The following is a 14,337-nucleotide window of genomic DNA, read 5'->3' on the forward strand; positions in this document are numbered from 1 at the left end:
TGGTCATGAGTCGATCCTGACGTGAGGGGGGAAGTGAGGCATTCATGAGGTGTGGGATCATCTCCTTCGTCGGAGTGGTGGTCGGGATCTCATAAAGACGGAGGAATCGGTCGTGACCAGGCAAGCGGACATGTGCGTAGGAGAGAGAGAGAGAGAGAGAGAGAGAGAGAGAGAGAGAGAGAGAGAGGCACAGCCAGGGAGGAAGGACTGTGAGCTGTATAAACACATTGAGCAGACCCCCAGACACTCCCAGAAGCTGGTCAATGCAGATGTTGAACACCCCCGGTTGCAAAAAGTGACACAAAATGCCTCTGAGCAAGACGGGTTCTAAACGTGGGAATGGACGAGGGGGGGCGGCGGCTTCCGTGCTGCTCTGTGGGTTGGTGGTAGTGAGGAGGCTGCCTGGTAGTGGCTGCTGCTCCTGGTGTGTGTGCGAGTGTGGGAGGGTAGGGACGGTGCGAAGGGTGGGTATGGTGTGGCGCTGGTGTGTGAGGCAGTGGTGGTACATGAGGATGTTCATGACTTCGCTGAGGATGGTGTGTGTGTGTGTGTGTGGGAGTGTAGTGATGATGATGGTGGCGCTATAGTGATGATAGTCGTGTGTGTGTGTGTGTGCGAGTGTAGGGTAGGGACGGTGCGATAGGTGGGTATGGTGTGGCGCTGGTGTGTGTGGGTAGTAGTGGTGGTGATGCATGAGGATGCTGATGACTTGGGTTGGGATGGTGTGTGTGTAGTGATGATGATGGTCTTGGTATAGTGATGATAGTCGTAGCTGGGCGATGGTATAGTGATGATAGTGGTAGCTGGGCGATGGTCGTAGTGATGTGGGGGAAGGGGGATCCAGCACTTCTACACACACCCCCCAACACTTATGCTGGTGAGTGCTTGTTGTGGCGTCGCGGGGCCGTGGTGGTAGCACACACACACACCCAACCCCGCGATGCTTGTGATGGCGTTCCTTCTTTGCCTACAGGTGGGTTGTGGCCGTCCCGCTCGCAGGCGCTCCCTCCTTTGTGGTGCTTGCAGGAGGCACCCGGGCCCCGTGGCCTCCACCAAGTGGCCATATTCGCCACCATCTTGGCTTCCTTGCCGCGCAAGTGTTTTGCCGGTCAAGTTGACGAACTGGAGGCGCGCGCGCGCACTCTCTCTCTCTCTCTCTCTCTCTCTCTCTCTCTCTCTCTCTCTCTCTCTCTCTCTCTCTCTCTCTCAGTGTCGCCTCTGGGAATCATTAACCCACTAGTTTAAGTCTCGGTCAGATGCACTGTGAGGAGGAGGGAGGGAGGGGGTGCGTCGCCCCACAGCTTTCATATGCCCGATTTTGGAAAGTTTACGTTACATCCGTCATACGTCATACGTTCGTTGGGTAAGCAGGTGGATTACCACCGGTATGAGCCACTGTGTTGTCCCGAAGGCGTCTGTTAACGCAGTGTCCTAACCTTGAAAAAGATATGGGGAAAGTCGAGATGGATTGTCTTTCTGTGAAGACTCGTATTTCGCTGTCGAATGGAATCTTCTCGATTACTTTGGGTGGGTGTGTGTGCGTGTGTATGTATGTGGTCTTGGATGCCATGGGCTGTGGACTCCTTGGTGAACCCAGAGAGCCAACCGATTCGCTTTTTTTTTAATGAACCGCAAGTGTTATATTGAATGACTTTAAGACAATACACAAACGTCAGGTAGAATGTAGTGGATGAGGAGGGAGGTGTCTAGGTATTATGTTCCTCCGTTTTCTTTTAAGAGATGGTAATTGTGCTCTTGGAGGTTTAGATGATGATTGGCTATTTCTTTTAAACGAAGAGAATTACATTTCTGAGCGTTTAACTTCTCTAGTTGCCGTAAACTTTTGAAAGGTAATTAATTATCAAGTATCTTCCTTCTTCCTATCTCAGGGTAATCTTACCTGTTCTTCAGTGCCGTTTTCTTTCCTTCTTCGGCAATACATTTTCTATAATCATTCCTTCTTGTGGACGTAATTTTTCTTTCCTTCTTCGGCAATACATTTTCTATAATCATTCTTTCTTGTGGACGTAATTCTTAAATGACTGCGACGTTTTCTATCCTGTTTCGGCGATACATTTTCTATGATCATTCCTTCCGGGTGGAAATGATGTTTTGAGGCTCCTTCGTCCGTTCGGGTTCGGCCTGTGCTTGCCGGCTGGAAGAACCCGGGTTCGAGCCCGCGAGGGGGGGAGGTCTATGGAAGGATGTACCCGAGTTCTGCGGTTGCCCTTTATGGTATAGCATGTTGACCTGGGTGTGAGGATGATCGGCTGTGCCGGACGTGGGGGTGTTCACGCCACTTCTCGCTCGAAGCAGAGACTTCGCGAACATTGAAGACACAGTATGACGGCTCTCGGGTTGCGTTTCCTGACTTCCGTCAGAATCCTGTGGTCCACAAACCTCGCTTGTCTCTTAGCGCCGATTGCTAGATCACTTCAGGAGGCTTTGGCTAAAGTATTAGGGTAGGGAGGGGTGTTGGAGTGGTGGTGGTTGGTGTAGGATGGGGGGTTGGAGTGGTGGTGGTTGGTGTAGGATGGGGGGTTGGAGTGGTGGTGGTTGGTGTAGGATGGGGGGTTGGAGTGGTGGTGGTTGGTGTAGGATGGGGGGTTGGAGTGGTGGTGGTTGGTGTAGGATGGGGTGTTGGAGTGGTGGTGGTTGGTGTAGGATGGGGGGTTGGAGTGGTGGTGGTTGGTGTAGGATGGGGGGTTGGAGTGGTGGTGGTTTATGGGGGGGGGATTGGTTTATAAGATCGTATGGTTTGGCTTGATGTCTGGTGGATGGTTTGGCAAAGGGGGGACTTGGTCTGGATGGGTTGTGGTGGTGAGTGGTTTGTGTTTTGGTGGATGGTTTGGCAAAGGTGGGTGGTGGGGTTGGGTCTGGATGGATTGTGGTGATGAGTGGTTTTGTGTGTGTGTGTGTGTGTGTGGTTGACGTGGTTGGTAGTGTGGTTTGGTCGACGGTTGTGGATGGTAAAGCTGGCAGAGTAAGGTCTGAATGTGGTAGTGACAACCATTGGTGTCATGTGTTCGTGGTTCGCTGCGCAGATAGTGGGTACCACTCGTAAATAGAGTGTTACGTGCGCTGGGAAGGGTCGTCCTTGGGTCAAGTCCGCTGGGAAGGGTCGTCCTTGGGTCAAGTCCGCTGGGAAGGGTTACGCTTGGGGTCTCGTGCGCTGGGAAGGGTTACCCTTGGGGTCTCGTGCGCTGGGAAGGGTCGTCCTTGGGGTCTCGTGCGCTGGGAAGGGTCGCCCTTGGGTCTCGTGCGCTGGGAAGGGTCGTCCTTTGGGTCCACTGCGCTGCGAAGTGTCACCCTGGGGTCCAGTGCGCTGCGAAGTGTCACCCTGGGGTCCAGTGCGCTGCGAAGTGTTACCCTGGGGTCCAGTGCGCTGGGAAGGATCACCCTTGGGCCTACCGGCACTGCACCCTGAGTGCGCTGGGAAGGGTCGCGCTCGGTGGGTTTCGTTCGCTGGCAAGTGTCGCCCCCTTTTATGTGCGCGCCAGAAACTTGGCGTTGGCGAGGCCGATGGATAGGTAAGTGGGGCCCTCGACCTACCTGGGCTGGACGAAGAGATACTTGTTTTTTTTTGTTTTTTTTTCTGTGTTGCTGCACCTCTCTCTCTCTCTCTCTCTCTCTCTCTCTCTCTCTCTCTCTCTCTCTCTCTCTCTCTCTCTCTCTCTCTCTCTCCTTCGTCCGTGGGAGTGAAACGAAACTGCCTCGTAACAAGGAGGTCCAGGCTCCCAGACACACACCCCCCCAACCCACCCTACTCCTTCCGTGGCTCAGCTTTCTCTGGCCACGACGAGTTTTCCGGCCGGCCTGTCCCTCCAGCTGGCACCAGACTACCCAGGTGGCCGTGTCCACGTCGTGAAATGCTTTTGCAAAAGTTCCTCACCTCCGAGTTCCACACCACAGACAGACAGAGAGTAACTTTGATGATATGGCGCCGTCGACGACTTTGGTGGCTCGTCATACGGGACCGGACAGGAAGTAACCACGTACCAAAGGTGCATTTGTGGACACACGATCCTGTGAAATACTGTAAGGAATTGCGCGAAGCGCAATTTTTCTCTTTATCGCAATCGCAGTCCAGCGCCTTTTCAAGAGCCTGTACCGAATCGCAACTTCCGATATCTTATTATCATTTTTGAGGTGTGTGATCATCCACGATTTGGCCCGATCAACATAGATCGATTGGAGATTGACGTACGATGATGATAGTTATCGTACGATGATGAACGGCCTTCGCCTCGGCGTTTAAATCTATGGCGAATAACGAACACTTTCCGTGATCAGCGTTGTCACGGTTGGGAAGGAGTGGATGGGTATGAAGGTCTCAGTGAAGGTCCCAGTATGCTGGCTGACTGGCTGGCTCCCCCAGAATTGCTGGTGTTTTTTCCTCTCTCTGATTTGCCCAGGATGATGTACGGGGCACTGGGTTGTGTGTGGGGCTACTAACTGTCGTTATGCACACACACACACACACACACACACACACACACACATATATATATATATATATATATATATATATATATATATATATATATATATATATATATCCCTGGGGATAGGGGAGAAAGAATACTTCCCACGTATTCCCTGCGTGTCGTAGAAGGCGACTAAAAGGGGAGGGAGCTGGAGTGGCTGGAAATCCTCCCGTCATTTTTTTTTTTTTTCATTATTTTCCAAAAGAAGGAACAGAGAAGGGGGCCAGGTGAGGATATTCCCCCTAAGGCCCAGTCCTCTGTTCTTAACACTCCCTCGCTAACGCGGCAAATGGCGAATAGTATGAAAGAAAGATATATATATATATATATATATATATATATATATATATATATATATATATATATATATATAAACTCCTACCTTGTCGTCTCTCAAGACGCCACTACCCCACCCTAACAACAACGGGTGGCCGTCAACAGATAGATATTCAAGATCGTAATATCGCGAGATGTTTACTATGGGAGAGGCTATAGTTAGCATATTATGCCGGGGCCCGAGGGCGCGTGTGAGTTAGGGTGGCAAGACCTTTATTACCCCGGATTTTTGCGGTAAGTTGCTATTTTCCGGGTGATCAACTCTGTCCCAGCCCGTGGGGGAGGGTGGGTTGGGTAGAGAGCCGAGAGGGATGGAGGGGTGAGGGAGGTAGGTGGCTGGTTTAAGGGTGAGGACACAATATTTTTTTTATGTACACTGGTATGTAGATTTGCATTAGGTAGTGTGCGGTCTCCTATATAAATCTCCGTGTTTGGGGGTATACACTTCGCGGTATACATCTCCGTGAATGTAGTGTACGCTTTGCTATATAAATCTTCATGTAGGTGCTGTACACTTTGCTATATAAATCTTCATGTAGGTGCTGTACACTTTGCTATATAAATCTTCATGTAGATGCTGTTAACTTTGCTATATAAACCTCCCGTAGGTGCTGTTCACTTTGCTATATAAATCTCCCCGTCGGTGGTGTACATTTTGCTATATAAATCTCTGTATACACTGCTATATAAATCTTCCTGGAGGTGGTATATAAATTTTCCTACATAGATCTGTGTGTATGTAGTATACACATTGCTATATACATCCCCTTTACTCTCCTTTCGTCAGTCAGCACACAGTCTCTGAGAGTCGGTTAAATAACACAGGAGTTGACCTTATTTTGCCTTGTCTCTCTGGGAAATGTACGTCTTTCTGTGGGACATTGTTAGAGGAAGGGTCACTCGTGTCTCTAACCACTGAGTGTGAAACCTCCTCTCTCTCTCTCTCTCTCTCTCTCTCTCTCTCTCTCTCTCTCTCTCTCTCTCTCTCTCTCTCTCTCTCTCTCTCTCTCTCTCTCTCTTTCTCTCTCTCTCTCTCTCTCTCTCTCTCCTTTAGATTGAATCCAAACATATTGTAGTGATTATACGAGTAACATGATAATTATACTGATAAAGTTATGGTATTACCGTGAATAGAAATGATTGTACAGTTAATACAATAATACTGAAAAAGGAATTTATAGTAATAGCAATGATATTGAAAATAATAATAGCACCGGTAATAGAAATGATAGTAATTATGATAATCAAGTAATATAGTCACAGTAATAGCCATGCGAGGTAAATAATGACAGTAGGATATAGAAAAAAAAAATGTATATATATATATTCCGGTAGCACCTCATGTGGGTTCTCTCATACACCAGGAGAGAAAGAAAACGGGCTACGTTAATATTATTAAGTTTAACATTTACAGACCCCTAACTCCGTTCCTGTGTGGGTTATCCATAATCAAAATCACTGTGATAATGCGAAGCTTTCATTTTTGGTCTAGGCTTCGCTCGGTCGTTTAGATACGTCAGATTCGACCGCGAAGTGCGCAATTGATGGATTCAGTTGTCATACATGATTTATCAAGGCAAAATGATCCTCGTATATACATTAGGCTCAGTATGGAGCTCTATAGCCCACGCTGGCCATTTATATGATATTAATGATCATGATAAATGATGATAATCGGGATTGTTCGTAGAATATAATAACCCTCTTGTATATTATATTGACCCCCAAGCGCTGTGGCAGTGTTTGAAAACGCAGTTGGAAAGATTTTGGTGAGACATTTTCAGGAATATGACGTGTGTGTGTGGATGTGGATGATGATGGACACTTCGAAGGCTTATACCTAACGAGCCACAAGCCACTTCTCCGTGATAGGCGAGGCGTTCGTGCGAAATGGTCGTCTCGACTTACCCTGCACAAATTAAACTGGTTGAAGCCTTTTTTGTCCCTTTTGGTTGCTGTGTAAAAATACGCCCTCATCGATCAACGTTGTTGTATCTGTGTGCAAGATTGTCCTGCGTCCATCCGTGTGTGGCGTTAAGCATTGAGGTTGTCACAGCTACATTTCGGCTGGTAACGTCTCAGTAGGCTAACAGGTCTTGTGTTACCTGGCTCTCCAGTGTCCAGTGGGAACTGTGTGTTGAAATGGATTTTCTTTTCCAAACTTTAAGAAGTGGATTATATATATTTTTTATTGGTGTTATATGCTTTAGTGTTCATATTAAGATCATTTTTTTGTACTGCTAACCATCTTAGTGTTTTTTTTATTGATTTATGTTCGTAAATATTATAAGGGAGATGATAGGGCCAACTGCAGCATATAGGAAATAATATCATTGTGCTCTGCGTGGGAAGTGGAGGCTAGGATATGTATATGTATGGTTTGGGAGGCAAGTCTGCAAAATATGAATAGAGGGAATATATATATATACATACATATATATATATATATATATATATATATATATATATATATATATATATATATATATATATATATATGTATATAGGGAGTCCCCATGAAGGAGACGCATAGAATAAACTAATTATGGAGTTTGAACAGTTCAATGGGAACATGATAGGGGATAGCTGGTGGAGTCTATGGGTTTGGAAAAGGCTTGCGAGCCACAAAGGAATGAATATCTCCGCCGAACCGACCGTGAAATTCGAGATGGAGTATGGAAAGAGCGGCTACGATTCTATAGGGATGGAAAGGGGAGGGAGGCTCTGCTGCGGTTGATGGAGAGTGTGTGTGTGTGTGTGTGGCGCGATTGTAAAGATTATCGAATTCAGCCTGGGGTTGACAAGCTGTGGTTAACAGGGAAGGACAGAAATGGCCATTGTAGTGGTTAAATTGTCAAAAAAGGTTGTCTTGGTACCCCCTTTGATAGTCGCTTGTATAATGTTATCTGTTGCCACTATGTGAAGCGATAGAGCGAAGGCATTGACGACACTCAATTAGCCCAAAGCAGTAATCTTGGAATAAGTTACCATGGGCCGATTGTGTTTTTGCAGCTTCCGTGGTGTTGTGGTTAGCGTGGCTGGCCCCATGATTGATGCATGGACTCCGCCCGGGTTCGAATCTGTCAGCGTGGTAGTCGACCCACAGCCAAACCCTAGCTGATCGATAGACGGATACCTGGCTTGTGTTCGGAATGTGTGTGTGTGTGTAAGAGACTTTAAACATAAGAGTAAAGACATGGTACATATATATACAGGGTTAAGAGAACAGGTGCAACGCAGTATTAAACTCCAATAGTAATCACACACACACACACACACACACACACACACACACACATTGGAAAGACAAAATATCGTGGAAAAAAAATACGACAGACAAGCCTGCAGGCCACTGAGGCGTCCAGGCACGAAGCAGCAATACATAATGGAGAAAAGGGCGCGGAAAAACAAGACCATTTGAGAGAAAACACGAATTTCAGGTTTGTCTCTTTGTGCTTGTCTCAATACGCGCATGCGCACGATCTAGAAGGAATGCAGGTAACCAACACGAAATTTAACTTCACCATTGTTGCTAGATTTTTTTTATTTTCATTTTTTTTTCTTTTTTGTATATAAGATCAAGTTATATTGCCCTTGGTCTCTCGTAGTGTTGCGCTCGTTGAGTTAGAGTCACACTCAGCTAACCCCTTCTGAAACCCTGTGATCGACTAGGTTAGGTTTGGAGTCAGTAGACGCTGCCTAAGTTGGGTTAGGCTGGGATCAGAGTCGCTGGATGGTTCCTGAGGAAGATGGGCTAGGTTAGGTTAGGAGTCAGTTGACGCTACCTAGTCTGAGCTAATGGTACCTAAGTTAGGTTAGGTTAGGAGTCAGTAGACGCTGCGTAATCTTAGCTAATGTTACCTAAATTAGGTTAGGAGTCAGTAGACGCTACCTAGTCTGAGCTAATGCTACGTAAGTTAGGTTAGGAGTCAGTAGACGCTACGTAATCTCAGCTAATGCTACCTAAGTTACGTAGGTTAGGCTAGCTAGATCAGAGTCGCTGGATGGTTCCTAAGATGGGCTAGGTTAAGTTAGGTTAGGAGTTCAGTTAGTAGCCACTTCCAAACCTGGGACGATCCCTGACCTGCGCTTGGCTAGGTCAGGCGCAGAGAATTATCCAGTGTGTTTATGGCGGCAAAATAATACCCCACCACCCCCAAAAAGAAAAACCATTTCTCCTCTCCGTGTTGATTGGTTTAATAACCCTAGTCCACTGGTTATTGAGGTACTAGGAGAGGGTTAGGGATTGCCTGTGTACTACCGGGCTTGCCAGCGATTGGTGTAAAACATCATTTTCATTGTCCAGAGTCGATCTAGATCCTCGTTACGATCCCCAACCTTTGATGGTAGAACTCTTGATTTCATGTTATCATGATAACCTTCGACCTGACCTAATTTAGTTTCTGAAGAAAATGTGATGATGGCTTGTTGCCTTCGACCTGACCTAATAGTTTCTGAAGAAAATGTGATGATGGCTCGGTGCTCGCGTAAGAATACGGTGTCTAAAATAGTATTTGTGAAGTTGATAAATTGGAAGTAACCTCATTTAACTAATATACCGTCTGAAAAAAAAAGAGAGAGAGGATGTTATATTTTTGTAAATCATTTGTTCAGTAAACTATGTATGTATTAACATAATTATAGCGATTCCGTGGCTGGTACAGTCGTTCAAAAATTATTTATTATTCGACTCGATCTAATCACCTTCGATGATTTAGTTTGATTTATGTGCAGAGACATGGTGTCTTACCGTAATTAGTTTACGTTAACAGACATCGGTTTTAATTAGGTATTTTGAAGGACCTCAGCGGATAGCATCAGTATTTATTGAACTAGCAGTAATATTGGCATTAATTAGGCACGAGCAGTTTAAATGATATATAGCCAGAGACATGAGTTTGGATTATAACTACGCCATCTGTTGAAATGGTAAGTTATGGTTGATTTATTTACGGGGCGGCTATATATATATGTGTGACGGTCGTAATGATAGCCTAGTGCGTCGTTTGTTTTTCAGAGCCGCGAACCTATTAAAGGAATCTTAATTGAAATATTATTTGTTGTATATGGATAAACTTTATCTGGAGGAGTAAATATGGACCATGAATTTATCTCGGAAGGGTAAAGTTGTACTGTAAATTGTCCCTTTACGGGTTTAGTAGGGGAATAGAATTGTGAAGTTATTACGATTCTTTTATCTCTAATCCACCTCAGATAATATGATATATACACTTTTTTCCTGTTTATTGTGTGTGTGTGTGTGTGTGTGTGTTCAGTAATCGATGTTAATTGAATTATTAGACAGTTCTTTCGTTGATATAAGTGCACATAATTTTGATAGACGTGATTCTCTTGACAAGAAATTCTCGATTTGACAGTCCTTCATGATGTGTGTTGTTGTTGTATCATTATAACCTAACGTTACATTCTAGTGTTCAGAAACGGAGGATAGAACCATTCGTGGGTGATGGTTGTAAAGTGAAGTGTATTGTTTACCGGCACATACTTCAATCGCTCGTCATTAACATGCATTAGCATATCGCGTAAACACTCTTAGCAGGGAACGCGATTGGTTATTCACTCTCATATGAATTACAACGAAGGAGAACACGAGACTTGGAAAGTTAACCCCTTTGTTCTGGGCAACGTGAGCACCTCCGTAGGCGGCAGCGTACAACAACTTTGGTGTTGAGGTACGAAGTTTATGACAAAAGCAAAGTTTATGATCGTAGTAAAGAGGCAAAAAAAGCCTTCATTTCAAGGGGAAAAGTGCATTCGGAATTAAAAGAGTCATTTAGTTATCATTCAAGTTAGATACAAGGAGGGATCAGCGTAGCCTACACTCAGGTTAGGATGTGGCGGTCATACCAGCGGAAGACGATGACGAGTGGGTTTCGGGCTCGGCAAAAATTGTATCGCCCATCACGCAAACGGGAACCCGATTCGGTGGCTTCGGAAGACACAGTCTAACGCTATTGAGTTTTATGGCATAACTGGACACGAAATAAGAAAGTCGATTACACCGCGCGTTCTGTAAATAGCTTATTTGCTCTGAGATTGTAACAGCCAGCCAGCACGCCTTGGCAGAAACAAAAGGGTGACGTGATGAAGTATAATAGTGAGTGTGTTGGCTCGATGATACATGGTGGCGAGCTGTGTATACCCCAAATAGCCGGGCAAAAAATTTAGCTCGAAAGTCGTGAGGAAGAATCCTTGACTTATTATGGGTCCCATCTTGCAAGCGCAGGCACTTTAGGTTGTTATAAATGGAAAAAAATAAAAAATAAAAGAAAAATGATTGAAATTAATGATAATTACTGAAGCCCCAGACAGTCGCTTAATGAAGCCTTGGTCGACTCCATGCGGGGAGATGAAACGTACGTTGCTTGACTCATTAGGAGGAGGCAAGTCTTGCTTGAGGGGGCGGGCCTGAGGTGCTCCTGGACTGCATGCATCCCAGCAGGTGAGAGCAAGCTAGAGTGGGGGCCGGGGTGGGCTCTTGTTACCCGAGTGATTGATGTGCGAGGCGTACACGACTGGAAGTGGCCATTGCCCAAGCTTGACCTCGGGTTTGTCTGGCTGGGGCGCGACAGCTCCTTGGCGTTGATGCCAGGACAAATGTTTTTATATAAACTTTCACCCTACCAGTCCAGATGTTCCCTTGATTTTGTGTTGTATGTGTAATGTATATGAGTGTGCTGTGTATTCTTGAAAGGGGGGAAACGTCTCATGCACTCAATTTAGAAAGGTCTTAATGTATCCGAAACCATCGTAAGGCAAAAATATGGTCCTCTTCAAAGCTGTTGGGGTGTTAAAGCCTGCGAAGCTATTGTATAAAGGTATTAGCATATGGTATACCGGATAGGACCACATCTGCTGTAAACTGAAGATAAAACCTCCATCATGAACCTTTTTTCGTTTATGACCATGAGATCGGATCCGGTATTTTGTAGTGATGGGAATGTTCAAAGAATTGGATATTGTGCTGTGCTTATTTTGATGAATTTCATGGTAATCGTTCAACTTCTGACTCTATTACTTCTAGACTCTTTTAAGTTGATGTAACTACTCAGATCTCTCTCTCTCTCTCTCTCTCTCTCTCTCTCTCTCTCTCTCTCTCTCTCTCTCTCTCTCTCTCGTCGGGAAGACTAGGCTCATCCCTGGCTAAAGGCTAAACCCCTCCACCCCCCCGCGCGCTTCGACAGGTGTCCCTCCATCTTAAGGAACTTTGACCATCTAGACAGTCTAACCCGCAGTGTAGTCGCTAGTGTGCAGGATGTGTGAGCTGGACTTAGAGCGGCCATGCTCTCCTGGGTACGGTTGTCCAACACGCTCCGCTCATGAATATTCAAACCTTTGGGGCATTACGTGCCAAGTATTGAGTCATTATTTGTTTTTTTTTTTTTTTTCATAAGATGTAGAATAGAACTGTCGACTTTGTTCGTATGGCATCTCGTAGTAGCCTCCTTGCCTTCGCTTGATGTTACAGGTGGACAGTATTCGTGGTGTGAATTGTATAAGCCCCACTTGTCTCTCACCCACAAAAGTTCTTTGTTCACAGGATAAACTACAACCCTCGTTTTAGGTCATGATGATGCTCACAGGAGAAGTTCCATGGTTATTTATGGGCAGTAACTCTTCCTGGTTTTTGAATATTATTGGCAAGACTGGCTGACTTGATAACAGTGCAGAAGTGTTTCCTACACCAACTGTGTCCTTTTTCTGCCCTTTATGATTTGAATGATTTTTTTATATACTTTACGAACCTAGCTCAGGCTAGGGTATATATATATATATATATATATATATATATATATATATATATATATATATATATATATATATATATATATATATTCCTATGAGTCCACGGGGAAAATGAAGCACGATGAGTTCCCAAGTGCACTTTCGTGTAATAATCACATCATCAGGGGAGACACAAGAGAGAGAAATATAACAGTCGGTTGATACACATCGAAGAGACGAAGCTAGGACGCCATTTGGTAAACATGCGATTGTCTTGGACAGCCTTAATGAGATGGCGTTGAATAAGGTATAGGCTCTGAAATTCCCCGAGGGGAAACAAAAGCCTCACCATCGCTTTCGACAGCTGGGGTTAGCGAGCGTATCTCCCAACCTTGGTAGCGCCCGTTCGTCCGTTATCGCTCGAAAGACCCGAGAAGAGAATGCTCCCATTTCAACCACCTTCACTGAAGTGTAGCGCTGGGATCAATCCGTTGTTCGTACGTTCGGTTGTAGCGCTGTTGTACCTCAGAGTATAAAAAAGGGGGGGGGGGGCATAGAAACGGATAATGCGCTGGGCCGGTAGAGCAGCGCGAGCGAGCCCTTTCTCGGAAGTGAAGACGAATAAGGGCGCGCGGAAGGAGCTCCCGCGTTACCGGCATGAACGGATGGCCCCCCGGCTAATTACCGGGAATTTCCTCCACTCGGCTTGATGAAAAGCTTGGCTTCGCCCGGGAGTCAGCAACCCAAAACTCCCCCGAGGTTCGAAACGTCTTTGTGCACACACACACACACACACACACACACACACACTAACCTCCAACACACAACGCTTTTCCAAGTGCCTTTTCTTCGCAAACGCAATTTGGTGTGGCCTGTGTTTACTTTTACTTCTTTTTAAACTCCCCGTCATGTAAATTCAAAGAAAAACAAACATGTCTATACAATCCTAATGACGAATTACTGAGAGTAAAAAATGGAAAAATAAAGGAATTATCTCTCATTATATTCAGTACATACACACACACACCCAAAAGACTCGCCTACTATTTTCGAATTAACTCCATGCGAAGATGTAGTAAAAATCCTTTTGTTATACTACGACAGCATAAAATGGTTGAATTAACATAAGCGGATAATGTGTATAGAGTGACAGTGACCTCCCATGGCAAGATACTTGCAATTTTCATCATGGGAAGAACAGAGATGTGAAAAATGCCATGTTACATGAACTGATATTACGATATCTTTTTACGAAATCTAACCTCTATCCATAGGCGCAGGTACAATATTCCGTCCATTTAGGTTAGGTTAGGTTAGGTTAGGTTAGACTAAAATCTATCAGTTTAGATCAGCTAATTTGGCCGATTCGATTTCAGCTTGGGTGGTGTGTGTTTGTGTGTGTGTGTGTGTGCATGGGATTGATTTGCTTATATTATTTGCATTTTGATAGTCATTTGCATAAACCTATATGGCCTGGACGTTTCTGTATATTGATTAGCTTCGTGGGACGTCATCAAATGTTTCCTTTTGAGAAACAATACGACAGTCATATCAGATAATGTATGTAATACTGATGGAGTGAAATTTAAGGTGTTTTGTAAGAATATTTCTAAGATAATTGTATGTATGTAATCTGAATGCTCGAATTATTTTCAGATAATGCTCGAATTATTTTCAGATAATGTATGTAATAATGATGGAGTGAAATTTAAGGTATCGAATTATTTCCAGATAATGCTCGAATTATTTTCAGATAATGTATGTAATA

General features: G+C 44.9%; 1 protein-coding gene across 16 annotated transcripts in view; it reads left to right on the forward strand.

Annotated features, from left to right (window-relative positions):
* LOC139763209 (uncharacterized) overlaps nt 1–14,337 on the forward strand; it is a 708,912-nt gene that overhangs the window by 613,994 nt on the left and 80,581 nt on the right. The window lies entirely within an intron of this gene.

This window comes from Panulirus ornatus, chromosome 46 (genome assembly GCF_036320965.1).
Source record: "Panulirus ornatus isolate Po-2019 chromosome 46, ASM3632096v1, whole genome shotgun sequence".
Classification (NCBI taxonomy): domain Eukaryota; kingdom Metazoa; phylum Arthropoda; class Malacostraca; order Decapoda; family Palinuridae; genus Panulirus; species Panulirus ornatus.